Source organism: Nematolebias whitei, chromosome 23 (assembly GCF_014905685.2).
Source record: "Nematolebias whitei isolate Nwh7 chromosome 23, NemWhi1, whole genome shotgun sequence".
Taxonomy (NCBI): domain Eukaryota; kingdom Metazoa; phylum Chordata; class Actinopteri; order Cyprinodontiformes; family Rivulidae; genus Nematolebias; species Nematolebias whitei.
Window position 1 is genome coordinate 22,487,222 of NC_056520.1, and position 25,420 is coordinate 22,512,641.

General features: G+C 40.1%; 1 protein-coding gene across 1 annotated transcript in view; it reads right to left on the minus strand.

The window, feature by feature from the left end:
- The window catches only part of LOC119428703 (microtubule-associated protein 2), a 53,316-nt gene extending 43,424 nt beyond the window's left edge, over nt 1–9,892 (minus strand). The window contains exon 1 of the mRNA XM_037696376.1: nt 9,843–9,892. The gene's annotated coding sequence lies outside the window, so the exon portion shown is untranslated. The remainder of the gene's footprint in view (nt 1–9,842) is intronic.
- Between the last annotated feature and the right edge of the window lie 15,528 nt (nt 9,893–25,420).

Here is a 25,420-nt window from a genome sequence, read left to right on the forward strand (position 1 = left end):
TGGAAAGGAAAAACTCCCTTTTAACAGGAAGAAACCTCCAGCAGAACCGACCACTGGGTTAATTTTAATGAAACAATCAAAGTAATTGTTGGACGTACATCTTTTAACTGATTAACTTTTGAAGTCTTAATTAGTCTTAGCCAACACAGAAATGTCTATAACAGTCAGTTTTACAGATATTAAGCTAAAGCTTGGTGTGCTAGTAGGTCAGAGTTGTGCACAACTTGTAATCCAAGTGGAAACAAGTCTTGCATTATTGCATGAAATTCTGTCATTTCCTATCATAAAGCGGTCTTAATTCAAAATTGTGAGTTTTAATCTAGAAATTTCTTGTTTGGATGTCTGCCCAGCGACAGTTCTTCACGTCCGAAAAAGAAAACAACCCTCGCTCTGAGTACGGATAAAAGAGGAAGAGGTGCAGGACGATTTGGTGAGAAGGCTGTTGTTTGTTCCTAAAATCGAGGGCAGATAAAGGGCGTGTTTGCCCCCGCCATCACCCCGTCGTGTCACCCCAGGTTGGTTTCCAGAGAACAGACAGCGCGCCTCAGAGCAGCCCAGCAACCATAGAGGCAGACGGAAACTGAGATGGGGGGGGTCATGTCATTGTGGATGAAACAAACGTCCCCGTGACTTCTAGCTGACAGTCGTAAGAAGATTAAAAGTGTATTTTAAATGTTATATTCTGTTGAAGAAAAATCCAACATTTATATAAATATATATATATATTAGCAGATATAATTGTGTGGGAGAGCTGCATAATGTTTCACCAGTTTCTGATGTAAGAAGTTGATTTATTTTGCGCCTACCCTTCTATTCACATACAACTCCGTTCAAAACCTCCCACAGCATCTTGATCGCATTCCAATCTGGACCGCAACTAGAACTATTTTTGGAGGCACAATTTCCACTAAAAGGTCAATTTTAACTGGTTTCACTGTAAAAAAAGAAAACAAATTGTCAAGGACCATAGTTAATAATAGAACAAGTGGTACTCTGATGTCCCCCGTCAATGAGGGGTTTGAAGAGTGAATGTTTGTAGATTTCGACATGAGTGATTTCTGGACTGGAACTGAACAGAGAGTGAAAGTAAACCTTCATGTTGGAGAAGAACAGAGGGAGGATTTTTTTTCTTGTCTGAGGCAGTGCAGAGTGATGGAACATGGCAAGTGGAGAAAGCAATTTTATCCACCACCTGGCAATATGGCGGAGCCAGGAGGTGGCCAGTGGTGGCCTTGGCCACCATAGATTAACCATTGGTTACAGCATTATTTGAGGAAACTATACTTTTAAGCAGTATAAAAAACAGAAAGCATAGTTTCCTCAAATGATAGTTGTTTACACACACGCACACATATATGGCGGCAGCTATCTTGGAATTTGAAAAGCCAACCCCATTTTCAAAAAGAACCTTCCTTATGCCTAGATGCAGCTACACACACAACAGGAAGTTGGAACCTCACTGTTTGTTTGTTTCAAGTTATCGCGCTCACGACCTTCACGGACAGATGGATGCGATGGAGGACAATAAATGATGGTTACATGACAACACTGTTGTTTTGATAAATGAAACTTGATGTTAATGTTGGAGTCATTCTATGTACTGTGTACTGAAGAAATATGCTCTTGTTGCTGAGGCGCTGTGCACTGAAACTAATTGAAAACTCTCAAGAATCTACTTCTTCTTTCGGCTTTTCCCTCTTCAGGGGTCTCCACAGTGAGTCATCCTCCTCCATCACTCTGTCCTCACTCCAACTACCTCCATGTCCTCTCTAACTGTATCCATATATCTCCTCTGTCTTTTTCCTGGCAGCTGCATTTCTAACATCCTTCTACCAATATACCCACTAACCCTCTGGGCATGTCCAAACCATCTCAGTCTGGCCTCTCTAACTTTATCTCCCAGTTGTTCAACGTGTGCTGTACCTCTGATGATCTCATTCCTAATCTTATCCATCCTTGTCACTCCTAAGGAGAACCTCAACATCTTCATTTCTGCCACTTCCAGTTCTTTCTTTTTGTCAATGCCACTGTCTCCAGATCATAAATATAGCTGGTTTCACAACTGTCCTGTAAACTTTTCCTTTGACTTTTGCTGACACCCTTTTGTCTCAAATCACTCCTGAAACTTTTCTCCATCCACTCCATCCTGTCTGGACTCTCTTCTTCACCTCTTTACCACACTCCCCATTTTCCTGGACAGTGGACCCCAAGTACTTGAAGTCCTGCACCTTTGTGTCCTCTGCTCCTTGTAGCCTCACTGTTCCACCAGCCTCCCTCTCATTCACACACATGCACTCTATCTTACTACAGCTGACTTTCATTCCTCTTCTTTCAAGTACATACCTCCACCTCTCCAAATTCGCTTCCACTTGTTCCCTGTTTTCACCACAGATCACAATATCATCTGCAAACATCATAGTCCACGGGGATTCCTGCCTGACCTCATCTGTTAGTCAGTCCATCACCAGAGCAAACAAGAAGGGGCTCAGACCTGATCCTTGATGCACTCCCACCTCCACCTTCAAGCTATCTGTCACTCCTACTGCACACCTCACCACTGTCCTGCTGCCCTCATAAATGTCCTGTACCAGTCTAATATACTTCTTTGACACTCCATATTTCCTCATGCAATACCACACCTCCTCCCTCGGCACTCTGTCATATGTTTTTTCAAAAACCACAAAGACACAATGGAGTTTTTGCTGACCCTCTTTGTACTTCTCCATCAGCATCTTCAAAGCAAAGATGGCACCTGTGGTGCTCTTTCTTGGAATGAAACCATGCTGGTGCTCACAGATAGTCACCTCTTGTCTTAGTCTAGCTTCCACAGCTCTCTCTCAGATCTTCATTGTGGAAACTCTCTCGAGAATGTCGTTTGTAAATCAATGCCAACAGCTGCAGCTCAGAGAAATACTGGCTTCACTTCCAGCATCATAACTGCTACAAAAAATAGGGTTTGATTGTGTAAATGTGTTTTTAAAATGTTGCAAATTCACTTTTTTGGCTGCTAAGATAAGCAAACGTATAACATTTGAGACATACAACACTGCCTATGAAGACCTCCCTCAGGTATACTGTTTACCTAGAAATAAAGGACTGACTTTAAATATATATTGTTATGTTTATTTTGTTTTGCTGGCATAAAAATTTATTCCATAATTATGTTAAACAACAAAACAAATTCAATCTATCTGTTCACAGTTGAGATAAATTGACAGAAATATTTTCATTGCTTCAATGTTTGCTCATATGCTGAGAGTGACAGGAAGTAAAGAACAGTAATAAAAAGTGAGGTTTACATGAAAAACCAAGGATTGAGAAATGGCGGAGGTATACGAGAAAGAAGGAGAATAAAGCAGGATAAATAAAGGCCAGAGAAGAAACTTAAATCTCCACCACCTGCTCCCAAACCCCGTCCTGATCAAGCTGTCAACAAACTTGTGACAGTCAGATATGCCAACGCAGAGAGACGACATATCATGTCCCGCGGTCTCGCTTGGCTTGGTGTCACTCCCACTGAGGGAAACCACCAACAATCTGTTGGCCATGAGTCTCAAACCACCGACCGCATGCCGTCACAATCTCAGCCTCTAAGGATATCACACATCTTCCAAATGAAAAAAAAAAACATGTTGCTGGATATCAGGGTTTGAAATTTCGGAACAATCAGAGCTGTCTGGATGCCAGAGACCGTCACAAAGACTAAAGGTCATCAAACCCCAGGAACAGCCCCCACCTTGGGCTTATCGCAACGTCAGCTCTTTCACTCAATTGTCTGAATGTCAGCAGCAAATAATCTGAATATTTTAACAAAAGCCTCAAATACAATCAGGGGAATGTTGCATTTAATGAAAACCCCAATGCAAATGGCTGCATTTCTAAGGGAAAGTGTGAAATCTTACCTGGTGGAGTTTTTCTCTGCAGAGAGGAAGCAAAGCTTCAGCAGAGGGAAGAAAGAAGCGATAAGAGGCAGACAGGAGGAGTGAGCAGGAGTCACACTCGCAGAGATGACTGATGCTTTTTTTTACCGGCGAATGCTGCTGCAGCTCACACACCTTCCCGAGGCTGAAGCCGGTGTCTGCACTGCGATGGGGAGGGGTGGAGGTGGGGGTTGGGGAAGAAACGCACGCGTATGTGTGTATGTTTGCCCGCCAGTCCCATTAATTCATGTCTGAAAGGGACATGAAGCTCATCCAACCCTTAAGGGAATTGAATTTAAAGATGAAAGACCTTCTAAGAAATTTCCAGACTCGTGTTTCTTTCTTTTCTCTCCCTTTATCTAAGTGGCATTTCTGCTGAGAGACGCTCGCATTACGCTTGCACGAATAAAAAAAAACCTAAACATGACAGCGGATGCGGCGTTGAGTGTGTACATGAGTGTGTAAGGGCGGGGTGTGGGGCTTGCCCCATGCTGAATAATTGCTCTGTCAATGGTGCTCATTTGCAGGCAGGGCCAAGTGCTGCAGCAGCGCTCGAACAAAGGCGGCGAAGGGGAGAAAACGAGGGGTCTGAGCGAGAGACTGCAGAAGCCCAGACCAGCAAAGCAAAACCAGACAGCCCAGAAAAACCGAGCGCTTTAAGATCCCTGCTCTTTACTCCAGCCACAAACCAAACGAAGGAAAATGTATTTATAGTGCAGACTCACAACGGTCCTAGTCGGACTATCCATCACCTGCGATAGTAGAGACGTCAAAGGGAACTAGAGAAAATGCATTTCCTGTGAAAATGCAGTGTGAATGCTTATTGCAGAAGAACGTGTTGAAAAACAGCTGAAATTACGGTAGATGTAAAAAAAAATGTGCTGAAATGTAGCTGAAATGGAAGAACAAGCCTAAGTTGGCAGAAGAAAGCAGAAATAACACATATTTGCTGAATTAGGTTTAAATAAGCAGAAATGAACACAAAATTTAGGAAATTAGCTTAAAAAAAGCTGAATTTAGCAAAGGATAGCTGAAAAGTAGCTGAAAAATCTGAAAGAAGCTTAAACTACCAGAAGGAAATGGAAGGAGCTGAACTGTGCTAAAAAATGTTGACTTAGCTGAAAAAGCTAAATTTAGCACAAAAAAGCTAAGTAGTAACTGAAATAGAAGAAAAAGCTTGAACTAGCAGGAAAAAAAGCTGAAAATAGTAGAAAATAGCTGAAAGGAGCATAACATTCTGAAATTAGCATAAAGAAGTTAATTAGACTGAAAGTAACAAATTACCAAGAAAACCTTGAATTCATCTGAAAACAGCTGAAATTAGCTAGAAATGGTAAAAAGTAGCTAAAAAGGTAAATTAGCAGAAGACAGCAGAAAGAACAAGTTTGCTGAAAGAAGCAGAAATGAGTGCAAAAAAAAGTGGAAATTATCTGAAAAGCTGAAATAAGCAAAAGCAGATGAAAGGTAGCTAAAAAGCAGAAAGAAGTTTAAATTTCCAGAAGTAGAGAGAGAACAGTTTTGCTGAATTAGGCTGAAAAAAGTTGAAATGAGTGCAAAAAATGTGGAACTAGCCGGGGGAAAAAATTAGCATAAGAACAGCTAAACAGTAGCTGAAATAGTATAAAAAGCTTGCATAAATAAGCTGCAAGAAGCATAATAAGCTAAAATTAGTATTAAGAAGTTAGAAGCACAAAAATGTTGTAGTTAGCAGGAAGAATCTGAAAGGAGCGCAAAACAGCTGAAATTAGCTGAAATAGCTGAAAAAAGTTTAAATTTGCTCAAGGAAGCTGAACGGGAACAAAATGTGAAAGGAGCAGTAAAAGGTTGTAAACAGATCGAAAGATTTGAAGGATGGAAAATGAGCAACAACAAAAAAAAAAAAGGCAGAAAAGGCTAAATACTGTATTTCAAAAAGCTAAAGTTGCAACAAAACCAAAAGTCTTCCCTTCTCCTGAACGTTTCGATTTAAGATTTGTTGAAATAGCACAAAAATTGTGGAATGAGAGCGATGCAGAAAAACATACGGAAGAAAAATGGATCTCAGTGTGAATGCTTCATAAACATTCACACAATTAATGCAAACATTATGAGTAGAGTTGAAAAGCTACAAGAATAGGTGAATGAAATTAGAACAGCTGGAAAACAATTGGAAAATTCAGATGCTCATGTTTATTTGTTGTAGTTTGCTTCTCATGATCCTCCAAATGTAAGACCTTTTCAGGATCTAGTTAGACTGAAAACTAAAGTAGCTAAATCCCTTTGTCAGGAAGGATTCAAAGGTGTATTAAAGCTTCCTGCATGATTTAAATGCGAGTCCACTGACCTCTCTGTGAGTGAAACGTTGCAGAACAGAGGGTTGATGATGGAACAAATGTGATATCTGTGCTAAATGTGCAGAATTTGTATCGAGATTAGGTAAACTGCTACAAATGCCGTAACTCAATACCAGAAGGTCAAAGGTGATAAAAGCAGCAAAGGCTCAGGGTCTTTGCAGATTCTTGCAATCACTGAAAGCATGTACCCTGTTTGTTTGCGTTACCATTAATTAATATTCACTGTGCAAGAACTAGTAGCTATGTACTTACATAACTCACTTTGCCTACAAGTTAAAATATTGTTTCCTGAAATGTGTGCTGCTTATTACTGGTAAAAATGTATAATTTAAAGAAATCCAAGAACTCACTAATCTGACAATGGATTTGTGTCTACGCTGGTCCTGTTAGACCTCAGTGCTGCATTTGATACAGTTGATCACAATATTCTTCTACAGAGACTTGAATATGAGGAACAGCTCTAAAATGGTTTAAATCATATTTATCTGATAAATTCCAATTTGTAAATGTAAATAATGAATCTTCATCATAAACTAAAGTTAGTCATGGAGTTCCTCAGGGTTCAGTGCTTGGACCAATACTCTTTACCTTGTATATGCTTTCATTAGGTAAAATTATTAAATAGCATGAGATACATTTTCATTGTTATGCTGATGATACACATTTATATTTGTACATGAAACCCAATGAATCCACTCAGCTACTTAGACTACAAGCATGTCTTAAAGACATAAAAACCTGGATGACACTTAATGTTTTGCATTTAAACCTAGACAAAACTGAGGTATTGGTTTTTGGACCTGAGCATCTTAGGAATTAATTTTGCAGTCTTTATCCCTCTTTAGATGACATTAATCTGAACTCCAGTTCTAATGGCAAGATAAATCATATCTCTCCAGTTTTAGCTTCTCTCCATTGGCTCCCTGTCAAATTCAGAACAGAATTCAAAATCTTACTTCTAACCTACAAAGCCCTCAACAACCTAGCTCCATCTTATATTACAGATATTATTGTTCCATATTTTCCTAAAAGAGCACTTCATTCTCAGACTGCAGGCTTACTCGCAGTTCCTATAGTTTCCAAAAGCAGAATGGGAGGAAGAACTTTCAGTTATCAGGCTCCTCTCTTGTGGAACCAACTTCCAGTTTCTGTCCATGAGGCTGACACATTGTCCAGTTTGAAGACTGGGCTTAAGACTTTCCTTTTTGATAAATCCTATAGTTAGGGTTGGCTTATTATGCTGCTATAGGCTTATCGAGTACTGGAGGACAAATTGACCTCATTTACTTAAAATAATTGTTACAATTGAATAGTTTTCATTTGATTCTATTTCTATCTTAACATGTGATTCTCAACCTGCCATTGTGTATCTGTTCTTACCAAACCCAGCCAGTCAAAGCAGATGGCCGCTTGTCCTGAGTCTGCTTCTGCTAAAGTTTCTTCCTCATGCGGGAGTTTTTTCTTTCCACTGTCGTCTTCATGCCTCAAGTTGAGAGTTCTGCATTAGAGTTCAACTCAAAGCAGTCTGCTCCTCAGATAATTAATGGTAAATTATTATTTTTATATATGAATGTTTCTGTTCAGTGCCCTGAGATGACTTCTGACTTGGCGCTATATAAATAAATAACCTGAAAACCGAACTGAAAACACTATCTTCCCATTTGTCAAAAAGATGATCCACTGTTGTGCCACCAGTATTGAAGTTTCACACCAAATGCATCTTGTTCCAAGAGTTTACCTTTCATGTATCTTTCACTGGTTCCACTGGTTGATTAGACAAATGTTTTCTTGCTAATTGCAAATTGTCTGTTTTTCCATAAGAGCAGCTATAACTGTGCTCTATTATCACACACAATTATTATTATTAGACCTTTATTTATACAGTTGAGTTCCCATTGAGCCTCGAAGACTCATTCACAAGAGAGACCTGTTACATACGACATACAGGCAGATGAGAAAAAGTGAACACCAGGGTGGAGGACGCAAAAAAAAAAAAAAAATCATGTCTCTCACACCATTTCCAAATGTTTCTTGATAGATTATTTTCACTTTAAAATAAGTTGGTATTGTGACTTTCATTGGTCTTACTGGATAGCACTGCTGTAGTAACTAATGGCTAAGAGTTTTAAATAATAAATGTTTTGCTAAATGCTCATTGTCCTTTTTCAATAAGGGAATTTATTACCGAATCGTCAGCATTAAAAAACACACACAAAATGTTTCTGGATGTAATATTCTAAGTTCTAAAGTATTTTATTCCCACTGTGATTCATGTAACTTTTACTGGTTAGCACTGCTCTAGTATGGCTGATCTTTAATGTAATGAATATGTTGCTAATTGCTAATTTGTCCTTTGCTCACAAGGGAATCTATTGTTGCACTGGCAGCATTTAAATACAACAAAAAAGCTTCTGAATGTACCAGTTTAGCTTTTGACATTGATTCTTCCAAGCTATTTTAACGCAACTTTCACTGGTTAGCATCAATGTAATAGCCAATGACTTGTAGCCTAGCTTTTAGCATGTTGCTAAGTATCTTTACTAACGGTATTTTGTTTTTTGAGCCCCTAATGGATTTGGATTTACTTATAATGTTTTACAGTAAGGTTTTCAGCCACTGCATACATCTCCTTTCAGTTTTAAAACTGAGATGATCTGAAAACTACATTTAGCTCCTATTAGCAAATAAAATACGTTAGCAATAGCGTGTGAAAACACTGAAGCAGTCTGGGTTTATGCAAAGAAAAAAAAGGCAAAACAGAGCTATCATATTCACACAGAAGCTTAAAATTGAAACCAAATTATTTTAACACATTTTACGTCATCCTGTAGCTTGACGAGCTAAAACCGAGCTAACTAATTTCACTATAATGAGTCCATGCGTAGGCTTGGTTTATTTTGTATTAAACATAAAAGCACAGAAGTGAACAGCAAAATGTTTATTGTCACAGCTGTTCACGTTCAGAATAAGTTGTCTTTACAGCCGATCAAAACCACGAAAGCTAACCAGTGGGTCCAGACTGATGTTAAGAGACAGTCTTGCACATGATTGCCAACCGTCAGAGAGAACGCTGAGGTTGATGTGAGATTGAATCATAAGGGATTCAGTCACAGAGTCTCCAAAACCACTTAGAAATTAAAGGGAGGGAGAAAAACAGGCGTCCTCCACATCCTCGATTAGCTTAGCAGAACAAGCCATCAGCGTGAGGCTGTAATCAAGCTGTCAGCATCGAGGACCGGATCTTAATGAACGCAAAGACATAGTGTCACCCAGTTTCCACGTTTTTATTTGGGAAAAAGTAGGAAATGACAAAGGGACGGTAAGATGTAAAGACAAAACTGCAAAAAGGCAGAGTGACAAATCAAATCTTTACCACCTTTTGGGCAGCCTTCTGCCGGCTCTGATTAAAGTCCAAACTCAAAGGAAACAACAAACGTAGCGGCGAACATCTAATCTCCCTGAAAGCAGATGCCAGTCGAGCTAATACCAATCTGCTGGACCCAACAGAACACGTCTGACAGATTAGACGCCATTTCGTTCACCCTGTTTGAGCAGCAAAACAAACACATCGGATACAAACACGCCTCACCGAAGTTTAATGTTCAAACGTCTGCATGCTTCCTCTTCACACCCAGAACTAAAAGGTATGAGAATCTCAGTGCTGCTTTGGGAATAGGTCGGTCCCTCGTTGGCTGCCCCAGCTCTCGGTGATCAGGATTAGCTGAATGGATCATCCCCTGCGTAAAACAAATCGACCCGTTCATCCAGATTTGGAGACGTTTCACTGCGGATCAGAACACTTTTTAACTCGTACTGTTCCTGTTGCACCACTGCAGAGAACAAAACGAACCAGTGACGACGTAAAACTCTGTCTGGTCCTCCAACTTGATTTCAATCTGAATTCTTTGGACAACGCATTAGGTACGCCCAGGTTTTTTTCTGAACAGGAAATCAACCGTCAGATATTTTTTAAAGCTTTTTTTTTTTAAAGCTGCAGTGGCACTCAAAAAACAGCACCAACCTGTGATGGAGGCTGAACTTTAAATCACTGCGTTTGCGAACAGGAACAGAAAATTAGGCATCAGCCGCGCCTCCGGGGAGACAAACAGGTGCTGATTAATGCTGGATTTAATGCATATTCACACTGACTGATGCACCATCCCATATGCAGTTTCCCCTGCTGAGCAGTCACCCAATCCGACCCCTTGTTAAAGCACGACTCGTGCTGTTTAAAAACACAACATTGGCGCAAACTGCTTTTCAACAAAGCATCAAAAAGTGGTTGATTCTTTCATAAATCACAAAACTTAACATTGAAGGAACGAGATTATAAACATCAGTTTAAGTTAACATGCATTCACAGATAATCATGGTTGATATGAATGCAGGAGAGGTTGAAAGTAGGCCTGTGGTGATAAACAATAAATCAATTAATTGTGCGATAAATGAAAATTATTGACCTAATTTTCATTTATCGGTTTCATCGTTGCTTCATGTCTCTCTCTTTCTACTGAAGACACTGGATGACAAAAGGCTCAACTCTGGTGCTCTTCACTGACTCCTCCCTTTCTCTTTTCTCGTTAAAATCTGTTTTAACGATCCAAAAATCGTGTTTCTGGATCGTTAAAAGCAGCTAAGCTGAGAAGCTAAGCTACGAGCTAAGCTAACAGGCTGACATCAGGAAAAAACCTCCGTCTAGTCGAAGCTCCAAAATTCACGGTTGAAACCCGTGCCTTCGTCGAAAAAGTTGTTTTTCTCTGCAAAAAGAAGCTGAGAACTTGTTTACTGATTTTTTTTATTAAAAGCTTTGTGTGACAAATGCTATGCTAAAGAGCTCAAACCACACTGAGCGTCCGCCACTTTCAGAACCAAAAAACAGGAAGAAGAGACAGCCCATGTCACGTCAAGGGGCCTCCCTTCCATTTTTCTTAAAGAGACACGCTGCTCGCTCCCTCACTATCCATCCTTCGGTTCAAACAGTTTTATACTGCCAGCCGGTGGTCAAAAAAGATACTATACACAAAAATTAACCAACAATTCTTCTTAAATTTGACAATAATTACTAATTATTGTCAAATTTCAAACAATATTATTGTTTATCACAATAATTTCTGAGACAATTAATCGCCCAGCAAAAATTGTTATCGTGACAGGCCTAGTTGAAATGTCCAAATATCAGACTGTTATATTGGTCAAATTTATCCAACTTTCATCCCCAAACCAAGACCCTTTATCAAACGCTTGAATTCGTGTTTCACTGACTGGTGATGACTTGTTGGCTAAAACATTTCACTAGGGAGTCTCCAAAATGTCTCAAAACTTTTAGATTTCTCAGTTTCTCCAGGGCTTGTAGTTAAATCACTTGCTCTTTCAGAGAATATCTAAGATTGAGGTGGGTACGGTAATGGCAGAGGGGTGCAATGAAATAATGTGCACGGGCTAGAACAGGGGTGCCCACGCTTTTTCAGCATGCTACTTTTAAAATAACCAAGTCAAAGTGATCTACCCCGTTCACACGGGAACAACCTCTGGAAACGTTAGTGGGTTTTTTTTTCCAATTTTTTGGGGGGTAATAAACAAAAAATGAGTGAGTTTACACGAAAACACTGTTGTTTCCGTGTCAGTCGGGTTGCCAGATAAGAAATTATGACCTATAGTACTGCTGCTTTAAAATGATGGTATTTTGATCTACACTGTCATATGTGTTGAGTAAAGATTATAAGATGAGGTGTGTGTTGTGTTTGTTGAACATGTGCACAGAAAAGGAAGGGATAAATAAGACATTTTAAATTTATATGACAACCAATGAAAATCTCCACTCTGAGACCTGGATTCAGAAACCATCAGTTTCAGATAGAATCAGGGCTGTTGACGTGTAAATGAACGGCCGAACGTTTCACGTCGCGTAAACGGGGCCTCAGATTGGCTGCCCTGTCTGTCAATCAAGAGACAAATTTCATATGAGGATGGATTAATTGGCTGAGGTCAATTTGTTAATGCCATGCCATCTACTCATAATACCTTTGAGATTAACTGGTAGATCAAGATCGACGTATTGGGCACCCTTGGGCTAGAATGTAATTTTGCAAGCCGTGCACTCAAAAAATCAAATGCCATGTTCAAAAATGGCCATGCAAAATGCACGGCACAACTCGATGGTCGCTTGTTCGCCAACTAGTCTCCAACCGTCAGAGCCCAGAGAGCTACTGCCTAAATGTTTAAAGTTAGTGCCGTACTAATACCATCACCCAGAGAGGATTGTTGTAATCACTTATCCTGGCATTTAGATGAAAGAACTAAGGATTGGATCGAAGCATAAAGCAGTAAATCTACTTTCAGTTCTAACAACTGCTTGTTTTGGTTTGAAATGTGACTAAGAGCACCAGCATCTGGTTGTTTGTTTGTTTCAAACCAAGTAAATCTGATTTAAGAGAGGCCTAATTACCCAGATCTGGACTAAGCTATCCATCCTTTCACATCTATCTTGGGCTCTGCCCAACAGCAAAACGAAAATCAAATATTTTCACTGCTTACAAGTTTTCATAGTGATAAGTCACATGCTTTGATATAAAAAATAAAGTTGATTAAATTTGCAAAAGCTTCATTGTTCCCAGTTTCTTTTAGCTTGTCTGTTAGGTCACAGATTTTCCCTCAGAAGTTAAGTCATTCACTTTTTTTGGTTGTAGTTTTAGGACGGAATCACCCTGTCAAGATTTTACATGCCCCAATAATAGTCTGGTTTGAGGTCAACTACAGGAACAAGGGTGAACTTTTCTGCCTCTAATCCAACGCACTGTAAAACAACCTTTTAAAGTCTTAGCTTTCTACCATTTAACTTATAAGTCAAGTGGCGTTTACATCTTCCAAATTTATTCAGGAAATGTTAAGCGTTAAAAGCAGAACCAGGTTTAGGTTTATTGTCATATGCAGCTCAACACAAGGTCAACAATGCAATTAGGGATGCACGATATTGGATTTTTGGCTGATATCCGACATGCCGATATGTTAAACTTGTTCGTCCCATAACCGATGCAGATACCGATATTTTATATACTTTCCTTTGTCAGAACATAGCTCTCTTATTTAGGTTTATTTGCTACAAAAATTGTGCAACAGCTGTAAGAGCTGATGACATTTATTCAATAACAGACATATGATATGCATAGCACTTTAACTTATATTAAATGAAAAGTGTTAAATGTTATTTATTAGTATTAGTCACCTGCGATGCTGTCTCACTTGTGGAGGCTTGTTCCAGGTTCCTAGCTGCAGTGTGGGATCCTCTGCACTCCTGTGCATGAAGGACAGCCTTTTTAAGTTCAAAGTTTTTGTCTATCCATTGTGCCATAAGACTAATCATGCTAACGGGGCTAACACTTGACGTCCAAATGTCTGTGGTAAAACTCACCCAACAAGTCGTGCTATCAGCTATTAGCTTCTCAATGACGTCGGAAATGACGGCTTGTAACTCGGGTAACGATACGTTGGAAAAATACCTCCGACTGCGGACGATTTAGCGAGGCTCAACGTAGTCCATAAATCTTGAGAATCCAATATCCTCACCAACAAAAAATAAAACTTCCACACGGCAGACATTTTAAATTTTTCTCTCCACCATGATATCGAGTAGGTGCACATGACATCATCACGTTGTGCTGCCGCTGCAGGCAAAACCAGCGTCTTTTATATCGGAAAGTTATTTTAATGGAATGACCAATGTCCGATATTGAACTTTAATGCTAATACCGGCAGTTACCGATACACGCCGATAATATCGTGCATCCCTAAATGCAATGAAATGCTCTGGACAATGAGAACTGCCGCGACTCGCCCAAAAAAAAAAATCATCAACAAGAAATACCAAAGCATGCAGCAAAAATAACAAAAACAAGGTGCCAAAAGTGAAAAAGAAATATATCTAGAGCAGCATGGTTCTATTAGCAGAGTGGTTCTGATAGCAGTGAGGTTCTCTTAGCAAGATGGTCCCATTAGCAGCATGGTATTGTAGCAATGTGGTTCTTTTAGCTGCACACACATGTCAAACTCAAGGCCCGGGGGCCAAATGTGGCCCTCGTTGACATAATCGTTTTTTTTCATTCAACCTTTATTTAGACAGATAAATCCCATTGAGCCTCGAGGACTCATTTACAAGAGAGACCTGATCTCTGGCCCCCAAGATGATATGTTAAATGTAAAATACTTTTATCACTTGAATTTTTTCAGTAATCTTTGATTATGATGTCAAAAGTGCAACAGGGAACATGAGACCAATCAAACTCTCATTGAGGAACCTGTGACTAAGAAAAGATGTTGGGTATCTGATTCGAGTAAATGTAGATTCTGAAATTGGCCCTTAGTTTGAAAAAGGTTTTCATTTTGGTCCCCATTTGTAAGTGAGTTTGACACCCCTATTTTAGCAGCATAGTCCTATTAGCAGAGTGGTACTGTTAGCAACATGGTCCTGTAAGCAGCATGGTACTTTTAGCAACATGGTCCTGTTAGCAGCATAGTACTGTGAGCAGAGTGGTTGTGTTGGTATTGAGGTTCTCTTATCAACATGGTCTTCTTAGCAACATGGTCCTGTTGCATGGTACTGTTAGCAGCATGGTACTGTTAGCAGTGTGGTTCTTTTAGCAGTGTGGTTCTATTAGCAGCATAGTCCTATTAGCAGAGTGGTTCTGTTAGTAGCATGGTACTGTTAACAGTGTGGTTCTTTTAGCAGTGTGGTTCTATTAGCAGCATAGTCCTATTAGCAGAGTGGTTGTGTTGGTAGTGAGGTTCTCTTAGCAACATGGTCTTCTTAGCAACATGGTCCTGTTAGCAGCATGGTCCTGTTAGCAGCATGGTCCTGTTAGCAGCATGGTACTGTTAGCAGTGTGGTTCTTTTAGCAATGTGGTTCTATTAGCAGCATAGTCCTATTAGCAGAGTGGTTCTGTTAGTAGCATGGTACTGTTAGCAGCATGGTACTGTTAGCAGCATGGTCCTGTTAGCAGCATGGTACTGTTAGCAACATGGTCCTGTTAGCAGTGTGATTCTATTAGCAGTGAGGTTCTGTTAGCAGAGTGGTTATGTTGGCAGTGACATTCTATTAGCAACATGGTACCGTTAGCAGCATGGTACTGTTAGCAGAGTAGTTCGGTTTGATAGTGAGGTTCTGTTAGTGGCACAGTTTTATTAGTAGCGCGGTCCCCTTAGCAGCCTGATGATAATAATGACTGCGGCAACAGAGGAGGACTGCCCTCCAGAACTGGATCTGGCAGACACAGAACATCCAAGGTTTCCCCGTGGAACCCAACTGTTCTGTAGAGTTTGATCCATGCAGGGAGATGGAGGATCATGGAGATGGCCACCATGATAGGCCGGAGCCTGAGCCCGAGGCTGGAAGGGGGCCGGAAATTGAGCTACGATGGCAAGGCAGCGACACACAAAATTCCCAAAGTGCATCGTGGTCATACCCGTAGTGTGGGTACACAGCGTAGGCGTAAAAAAAGTTAAAACACAAACAACAGGAACAAAAAAAGAGTGAGTTGAAGCGGAACTCCCGTCAGTGCTACCATCCTGTGGCACACGTGACGTCACACACCACTGGACACATCTTTAAAGAAACTCACAGAAACTACTCATTGAATTATCATCTACAACTGATTGACTTCTGGAGTCCACCCTATTTAAGATGGACGCCACAGCTAAGTAGTAGCTGAGAGTCATTCACAACACATAGCATGAGCTCTCACCACTGCATGCAACTTTGATTTTAACGATTGACCAAAACAGCTGTATCTGTGTCATTTCTCAACATAAGATGACCTTAGTTTAAAACTCATGGCATAAAAGAGAATGTGTTTTTAAGGAATGCTCAATCTTTATTTATTTTATCAATAATTATTATTTTTTTATAAAGTCTACCAATCAGGAAGTGATAACAAATTCCACTTGAGCCTGAAGGCTTTTCAGAAATTGTATACAGGGAGAGTTGTTTCCAATATGATGATGAATACAATGATGAACCGTTTAGTTAACTTCAAGAGTCCATTCATGTCTACAGAAAAGAAAGTTAATTTTATTTTATTGATGCATTTATCTGCTCAGAAACATGCCCGCCCGCAGCCAAGTGGCTCATTGTTGTTCGAAGGGCACAACTTTAACACAGTTCGTGGAAGGGTTAGCATAAAGATTAAATTAATGTGAAAAATGCAGCTTTGTTGTTAGCAACCACAGCCAAGTATGAGAAGCAGGAAGTTCAATAGTTAAATCAGAGATTAAAAATTAAAATAGCAGCAGAAATGCCTGAAATGTTGACAAAACGTTGAGTAAGGGTGGACGATATACTGAGTGTGTTCACAGATATTCCTCGTGCAACATGAAATATGTGTAAATTTGAACAGTTGTTTTTTTATTTCCTAGAAGTTTGGCTTCTCCCAGGTGCTTCAGATACATGAAAACTCACTCCCTCTCCAGTTCAGAAACCACAGTAGACCAACTGATTAACATCACTTCTGCTGTTGGATCATGTAAGGGCACTTCTAATTTTTTATATTTAATTTAATAAGAGAACAAGGGTCAGAGGTCAGGTCTGCTACTTTTCTCCAGTGTTTCTAAATATATTGTTGAACTAAAAACCTAATATACAAGTATAAACACAGTGGGACTAAAAGAGGATTAAAAAAATTACAATAATTATTGTATATCGCAATAAAGCTAAAAATACAGTAGTCCCTCGCTACTTCACGGTTCGACTTCCGCGGACTCGCTCTTTCGCGGTTTTTCAACCTAAGATTGTAAATAACACATGATTGTTAACTTTATCATTATGTGATTGGGACGGTAAGGTATAAAATGTTAACGAAAAAATATTTTGGACAGGCACCGCCATTTTGTAGTTTTCTTTCAATAAACCTATACTGTAATGTCAGTCAAAAGAACTACACTACCCAGAAGCCAACAGTGCTTCCGTCCAATGATTTCTGCCAAAATGGAGGGATAGTTTAGCAATGCAAAGTCAGAAGTAACAATCTATCTATTAAGATAAAAGATGAGATTTTTGATCCCACAGGAAATTGTTGTGCCAGAGTTTCAGTACAAAGAAACATACACAAAGAATCACACAAGATATAAAAAGTATAGAATAGAGAATAGAAAAACACCAACAATTAAGTTCTAAAGAAGGGCAGGTGCAGACAGAAACATTAAAGTGTTTGTTGTGGTCTAGGATTCATTTTATTTTATATTAATTTTGATTAAGCTCACAGAACTGGCAGGAAAGTTGCAAATAATCCTGAAGCTCAATTATCCACGCGCACATCAACCTGGACGGGGTGGTGGGCTTCGTCGCAACAAGGTACGTCTGCCGAACCGGAACCGAGCCAGACCAGAACCGAGCTGCTGGTCTGCAGAGCTGATGAGTACCCATATAACATTTTGCAGTACGGTAGTCCCTCGCTACTTTGCGGTTAGTTTTTTATGGACTCGCTCTAGCGCGGTTTTTCAAAGTAAGATTGGACATGACACACTGATTGTCATGGCTGATTGATGGATGAGCCGCACGATCGGCATGGATTTTTCATTTAATATAAATTATTTTATATTATTTATCCCCTGCTGCACCTTTGTGCAAGTCCTGCAGCTGATCAGCTGATCTCCGTGCAAAGTAGCGAAGTGGGCGTGGCTGAGAGCGCTTGCAGGTGGCAAAGAGCAGACGAGGCAGAGAGCAGAAATCATGTAATTCTGTGCTCTTTTAGAGCGTTTAAAGTTTAGAAATATTGTTTAGAATATTGCAAGAGTGTGGGAAGGGTTTAAAACACCTTAATATATATATACATTTATTAACCTTTTATAAACCAGGCAAATCCCATAGAGATCACAGAACTCTTTTGCAAGGTAGGCCTGGGCCTGAAGGCAGCCCAACATGCATGTTTTTGGGCTGTGGGAGGAAACCAGAGTACCTGCAGAAAACCCACACAAGCACAAGAAGAACGTGCAAACGCCACACAGAAAGACCCAAGGTCCAACCCAGGACCTTCTTGCTGTGAGGCAACAGTGCTAAACACTGAACCGTCGTGCTGCCATACATATACCCATATCAGCGTTTCCCCTACCAATATACAAACGGGGCGCCCTGCCCCGTCAACAAAACCGAGCGCCCCGTCTACCGAACTGTGTGCACCCCCCAACCACCTGTTGGCACTGACGTAATGCAAATCTAGCAGCTTGCAATGCAGGTGCGGTAGCTAAAAAGCTACAGTAAAGGCAGCCTCTTCCCTCATGAGCCCTCACAACCTTCCAAAGCTGTCGGTACAAACAGTGCATGGCTCAGATGTGTCTCTCCCCCCCCCTGTCGATGCAAACAGTGTGCGGCTGTGTCTCTGTCCCATCCCCAACCCCCCGAGCTCTAAAACGGTTGGTATAAACAGTGCTCAGGACATGCCTCCGTCCGTCCTCCCCTCCCCACCAACAAAAATCACGGCTTATATATATATATATATATATATATATATATATATATATATATATAAGTGTTTTTTCACATATCACGGGGCTTCAGGGTACAGAGCCCCCATGATAAACGAGGGACTACTGTATATTCAATTCAATTCAAAAATACTTTATTAATCCCAAAGGGAAATTATTTGTTGTTGTAACTCGTTGTCCTCATTTCATTAAGAGATGTTATAGATACTGATGGCTGTAGACAGGAAGGATCTCTTGTAAAGGTTCATCCCACAGTGGATCCCAAGAAACTGGCTGCAGATGCCGTCCGATCCGTCCACTCAGACTCGGCTGGCCTCTCGGTTCTCCGGGGCTGTAGGACCGCCCGAATGCCGGGCAGAACTCCTCCCAGTGCGATGGCCACTCCTCCCAGCAGTCTGCCAAGCTCCTCATCCCTGCGGCCAGCCAACTGTAAGTGTTGACGGACGATTCTGTCCTTCTGCTGTCATGAGTCGTGTTTCCTGCTAGTTCCAGGATCTCAGTGGTCAGGCACTCGAGCACAGCTGGCAGGTACATGAGAATGCATCCACAGAACATCCTTTTCAACTCATTTGAGATTTAGGGCTGTTAGCTGAGATATTATTTGAGCTTTTGAGATGTTAATCAGCTACTGTTGGTTGTAGAAAACAGCCTCATTGCCATGGTTACGCATCATAACAAATGCCCAAAACTAAAAAAGTTTTAGTAAAAATCCTTCCAGCTGCACAGCATCTGATACCAGAGGAAACAATCATCCAAAAAATGTGATTGACATCCAGAAAGAGAGGAATTAAAGTTTCCAAAAGCAAAATCTCAGAATGAAAGTAACAGAGCTGCTCCAACATGCAGCCACCTTGAGCAGCACAATTCTAGAACATATACGTATATATATACACGTATGTACGTATGTACGTATGCATATACGTATATTTTTGAAAATACGTAGGTTTAAGTGTTTAGAAACATTGTTTAGAACATTGCAAGAATATGGGAAGGGTTCACAAAGCGTTTATATATATATATAAATATTAAAATAAATATAGCGTTCCTACTTTGTGATTTTTCACCTATCATGGTGATGTTTGGAACGTAACCCCCGCAATAATCGAGGGACTAATGTATAGCAATAATATTTTCAGTCTATCCAGACCTAATCCAGAGCTAATTTTGTGCAACTTTTGGACCACCACTGTACAGGAAGTCAATGTTTTGCTCCCTACACAGAAAAATGGCCTCCTGAGGAACACGTCATCTCAACACTCTTATTTATACCCAATATAGAATCAAGCGCAAGTCCTCCCCCCACTCTGACACAAGCTGAAGATGGTCTGTGTGTTCCTCTCCGATAGAAGCCGAACACAGGAAATTCCACACATGTGAAATATGCCTTAGAGAGGTCTGGCTAAAACAAGATTTTTTTTTTTTTTTTTTTCATAAATGGGGGGAAAAAACAAAAAAGGAAGTAAGTGGAGAGAGATTGTGTTGTACGAAAAGAGAGAGAGGACTGATGCAAAGATTGAGGCGAGAAAGGACTCCGCTGTTTTATAGACTTTAATAAATGTGTGCCAGTCTGAGGGCGTGTTCCTGTCGTACAATTTACAGTGTGTTATATATTACAACTGCCTACTGTGTGTGTGTGTGTGTGTATATGTATATGTGTGTGTATGTGTGTGTGTGTGTGTGTGTACACTCCGGCTTACATGTGCCTGACTTTACACTAACTACAGGGTGTAGCTCTGGGCCTTTGAAGTCATCTCCACACCCTGGACTGAACTCAAACACATGCTACTGTACAGCATCCCATAATAATCCATGGAAAGAAAAAAAACATGCTTTTGACTCGCAGGGAACACTGAGCTCACTTGTAACACGTCATGAAGCAGATTACTTGAAAACTGTTGTGAATATTTCAATAAATACCACCCATTTCTTAAAGCAATGCTTATCGCTAGCCGGCCTTCATGTTTAAAAGAATGACTTGCAGTCGTTTTGGTCAAATCTTGGAAACAGTGTTGTGCACAAACAAACACAATGAAGAGAGATGTTGGGTGATTTGCTATAGTTTGTCATAAGGCTGGACAATAATTCAATATCGATATATGTCGCAATATAATTTTATTCAATAACGATGATATGAGTTTTAAGCACATTTTCGATAAGATTACAGCGTTTTACTGACGCATTTCTTTTTCTGTTCGGGTTGCAACGGCCGCTTCAACCCGAACAGAAAAAAGTGCGACACAACTACCGATACGTAAGTGCGTGGTGATGTAGATGTTACGCAGAGCTCGAGTCCAGAAGGCATTAGCGGTAGCAGGCTAGGCTAATCTCCAACGCGTGTTAAGTTTTCGCTTCAAAATGAGTTCCCATGACCGTCAGAATGTGACTGAACAAGCTTTCACAAGTGAAGAGAAAGCAGACGACATAATTGATAAGAGAGGAAAGACAAATTCTGCGTTGTGGAAGTGGTTCGGCTTTCTAAGATCCGATACACTGCAGGTTTCAGTGTTCTGCAAAATGTGACGGAGAGTCGTTCCAACTAGCGGTGGGAACACATCTAACTCGTTCCACTCTATAGAATATGCTGAGAGTCACAAGATGAAGCACAATAAAAGTTTGAGCCAACGTGTCCCTGAAACAACTCCCCCAGCTGTATCTAAAGAAAAACGCGACAACGGTTAGGTTATGTTGTTTAAAGTTAAAACTATTAATATTGACAAAGTTGAGAGTTTTATGTTTATTTGACGGTGATTTCAAGTTGTTTTTTTAAGGCTAAATACAAATAAAATGCGAACATTAATTTATTTGTAGTTTGCACAGTTTTTCTGAGGCTTTTATATTGTTTATATCATCTAGTGAAGGGTGATGCCTATGACAAACTAGGGCTGGACGATATGGCCAAAAACTTTTATCACGATATAATGTTTTTGCTTGTCTGTTACTAAAATACGTCTTCATATTCAGAGGTGTGCAATGAACATTTTCTCTAGTGACAGGTCCTTTTATGGTCCTTTCTCTTACTTTTTATTTCTGGCTATACACTTTGCACAGGAGTGAAGATGTCCCTGTCGTTTCACAGATTCCATTCAGAGTCAGAGTCGGAGAGATTTATTTGTCATTCGCATCTCATGTGGGACATGTGGTGGAATAAGATTATGCATTATGTATTATTCAAAGGCAAACAAACGAGGCTTTGCATCCTTTAAAAACAGAGATGCTTCAAAACGAAGGGGTTGATCTGTGTTGCACAACGACAACAAAACTCAAGTTTAATGTAGTACTTTAAAGTTTTATGTACAGGTATTTCAACGTTTAAGTGTTAAGATTCAAAAAAATTTTTACCATCTATTTACCATTTACCAAATTTACCATCTTAAAAGTTTTAAGATGGTAACTTTTCTTCCCTAAGGACCATTGCAATCCAGCAAAGTTCAGTCAGGTCATCTGGATGGTTTCTTATTTTGTTGAGACGTTTTGTCCTTCATCCAAAGGACTTCACCAGTCCAACAAAAAGACAAGTCAACAGTCAACAACAACAAAAAAAAAAAAAGAAACTGTCCAGATGACCTGACTGAAATTTGTTGGATTTTTTTTTACCTGGATTATTGAGCATGAACTTTGATGTTTTGAATCACTTTGGCTATGGCTGCCTCAGAGGAGTGGATGGGGGAGAGGGCGGGTCCCAGAAATCATCTTATCACCAGCAAACTGCTTGGTCCACTACAGGAGTGTGCTGCTTGTGGGACTGAGTATGTTTGTGGCTCCTTGGACTGATGAAGTCCTTTGGATGAAGGACGAAACATCTCAACAAGAAACCGTCCATATGACCTGACTGAACTTTTTTGGATTTTTTACCTGGATTAATGAGCATGAACTTTGTTGCAAAGCTTTTTACACACTAAGTAACTACATAAACTGATGATGTGTTTATTTAGTTGTGTTTATTTACATAAAAACAATCTGATGGTTTACTGGCTTCTTGAAGGAAGTTTTATATTTTGCACCTTTAATAACAGGAAAGCATTTCTGTTGGTTTGTATGTCTGGTGGGTGTTGAGGAGTGCATTTGAATGCAACAAAGCAAAACCAGGAATTCAAACGTCAAAGATGATGCACTTTTGTCTGTAAAATGAAGCAAAGCTAAACTTAAATGAAGACAAAACAATAATCTAAAGGTGCTAAAAGACTTAACAGCAACCCTCATTACTGTTTCTAGGCCTTGACACTTTTATAAAATAACCAGTCTATAAAAAGTAAAGTAGTAGCAAGGAAAGGTGGTAATGTGTAGCAGAGATGTCCAACTTCCTGTTAATGGGAGATCTGAGCTTTGCATCCACATGCCATCTGTTTTAAATTAGCACCTCCACAAGGAGCATGATATCCAGCCGCAGTGGTCACACGCTGAGGTTTAGAGTCCTAAATCTGTGACAGCGAGGGACAAACAGGCCTCAGATTGATGACAGCAGCACCGGAAGACAGAGGTGAATATTAGATCAGAAAGAAGAGGGGACCTTTAACCCAACCGTGGGCTTTTTCTTTAATCGAATCACGTCGGACTGAAGTGTTCAGGCTTGGAGGGGACAAGATACACGTGCCACTGACGCTGAGTGAAGAGCGGAAGTTTCTGGAAACCATCTGACAAGCAGAGACCTGCTATGCCAGACTTTTACTGCAGTGAAGACCGATGCACACATTCAATGCAACGTTCAGTCAGATACCATGCAGCTGAAATCAGATGTTTACATACAGTACACTGTACAGTGTTTCCCCTAGTTTGCTTGCCATGGTGGGGTGCTCATCTCATCCATGATTTTTGCTGATGGTGAAGGATGGAGACATGTCTGAGTGCAGCTTGTACTAACAGTTTTTGAGCTGGGGGGGGGGGGGGGGGGAATTCAACATGAGGGAAGAGGCAATGTGAGTGCTGCCTTTGGCTTTTTAGCTAGAGAGCCTGTATTTTGCGCCACTAGCTTAGTGATATGCCAGTGTCGGGTGGGGATGGGAAGGGCAAGTTCAGTTTGGTAGGCGGGGTGCTCAGTTCTGTTGACGGGGTGGGGCACCCCGCCTGTAAAATGGTAGGGGAAACACTGCTAGAAGACAGAACCATTTTTTTCTCACTGTCTGATATGAAATCAGACTAAACCTTTCCTGTTCCTATTTGCAAAATGCCTGAATAATGAAATATTTTTTTCATTGTTTTCTTTTAAGTCACACGTTTCCATCCATGTTCTTAGTAGCCGAGTTGCCTTTAAAATGTCTGACTTGGGTCAAAAGTTTTGAGTTTCCTTCAACATGAGTTTTTTAATAATTTGTTGGACTTTTAACCCATTCCTCCTGGGCGACTGTGGCTGAGTGGTTAGAGCAGTTGTCCTTCAATGCAGGAGTTGGGGGTTCTAATCCACCAGCAGTCACATGTTGACGTATCCCTGGGCAAGACACTGAACCCCTCGTTGCTTCCTATGTGTGTCCCATTGGTGTATGAATGTGATCTAAAACTCTGATTAGTCTCTTTAGAATGATTTGTTCAATTAGCTTTGTATAGATCTAGTAGGGTGCTGTATGAATGGGTAAATGAGGACACAGATTCTAGTGTAAAGCGCTTTGAGTATCTCTATAAGAAGAAAGGCGCTATATAAGTACAGTTCATTTACCATTTACCATTTACAAAACTGGCAGCAATGAGTTTGGAGGTCACTTTTTCAGCTCTGTTCACAAATTTTCTACGGGACTGAAATCATGGTTCTGTGATGGCCGCTCCAAAACATTGACTTTATTATCCTTCATCCACTTATAGCTAATTTGGTGGTATGCTGATTGTCATTGTCCATTTGAAGACCCATTAGTGTCCAAGCTTCAACTTCCTGGTCGATGTCTTGAGATGTTGCTTCATATTAATAATAATTCTTCATAATGTTCTTTCCTCATGATGCAATCTAGTCTGTGACGTGCACCAGTCCTTCTTACAGCAGAAAACCCCTACAACATATTTCATACTTAGGTCAGTGCAAGCTAGCCGCAAACCAATATATTGGTAAGGCTGATAATTTAGGCTGATATAGACATTTGGGGAACTATTGGTATCAGTAATAATTGTCCCATTATGTGTGGATATAAGCACTTCTAATTTTTACTCCTAAAACATTGGAACCAGTCGTAAATGTATAATGCATCAAGCAGAGGGCAAATGAAGACTACTTTCAAGTCATGGCCATTTACTTAAGTTTCACTTTCACATTCAAAACAGACGAAGCAGTGAGCAATATTGTGTAACATATTTTGATGAACAGAGCATAAGTTTATTATAACTGATCCGTAAAACAAATCAACACTAATAAATTCTCTTCAATCCTCCAAACCACTTTTCATTAGCTATGTGTCTTTCAAGTTAGCAAGCTAACATTTAGATAACCTAGCATAGGTTATCGCCTTGTAAAACTTTAGCCAGAACAATAAATCTAATGTAGCAGTAAATATATATCAGTGCTAGTAACAATGTCTTTGTCGTCCTCAAGAAAATGCAGTTTGTCTGAAATCTTACCTTCTCTCAAAAAAAAATTAAGTAAGATATCGGTATCGGTGATAGCCATAATTTCCATATCGGTCGGGTTCTAGTGCAAGCTTCCCCCTTTCCCCTCTAAATGACCATTATGGCCAAACAATTCAGTTTTAGTTTTCATTAGACTACACAAAATGTTTCCAAAA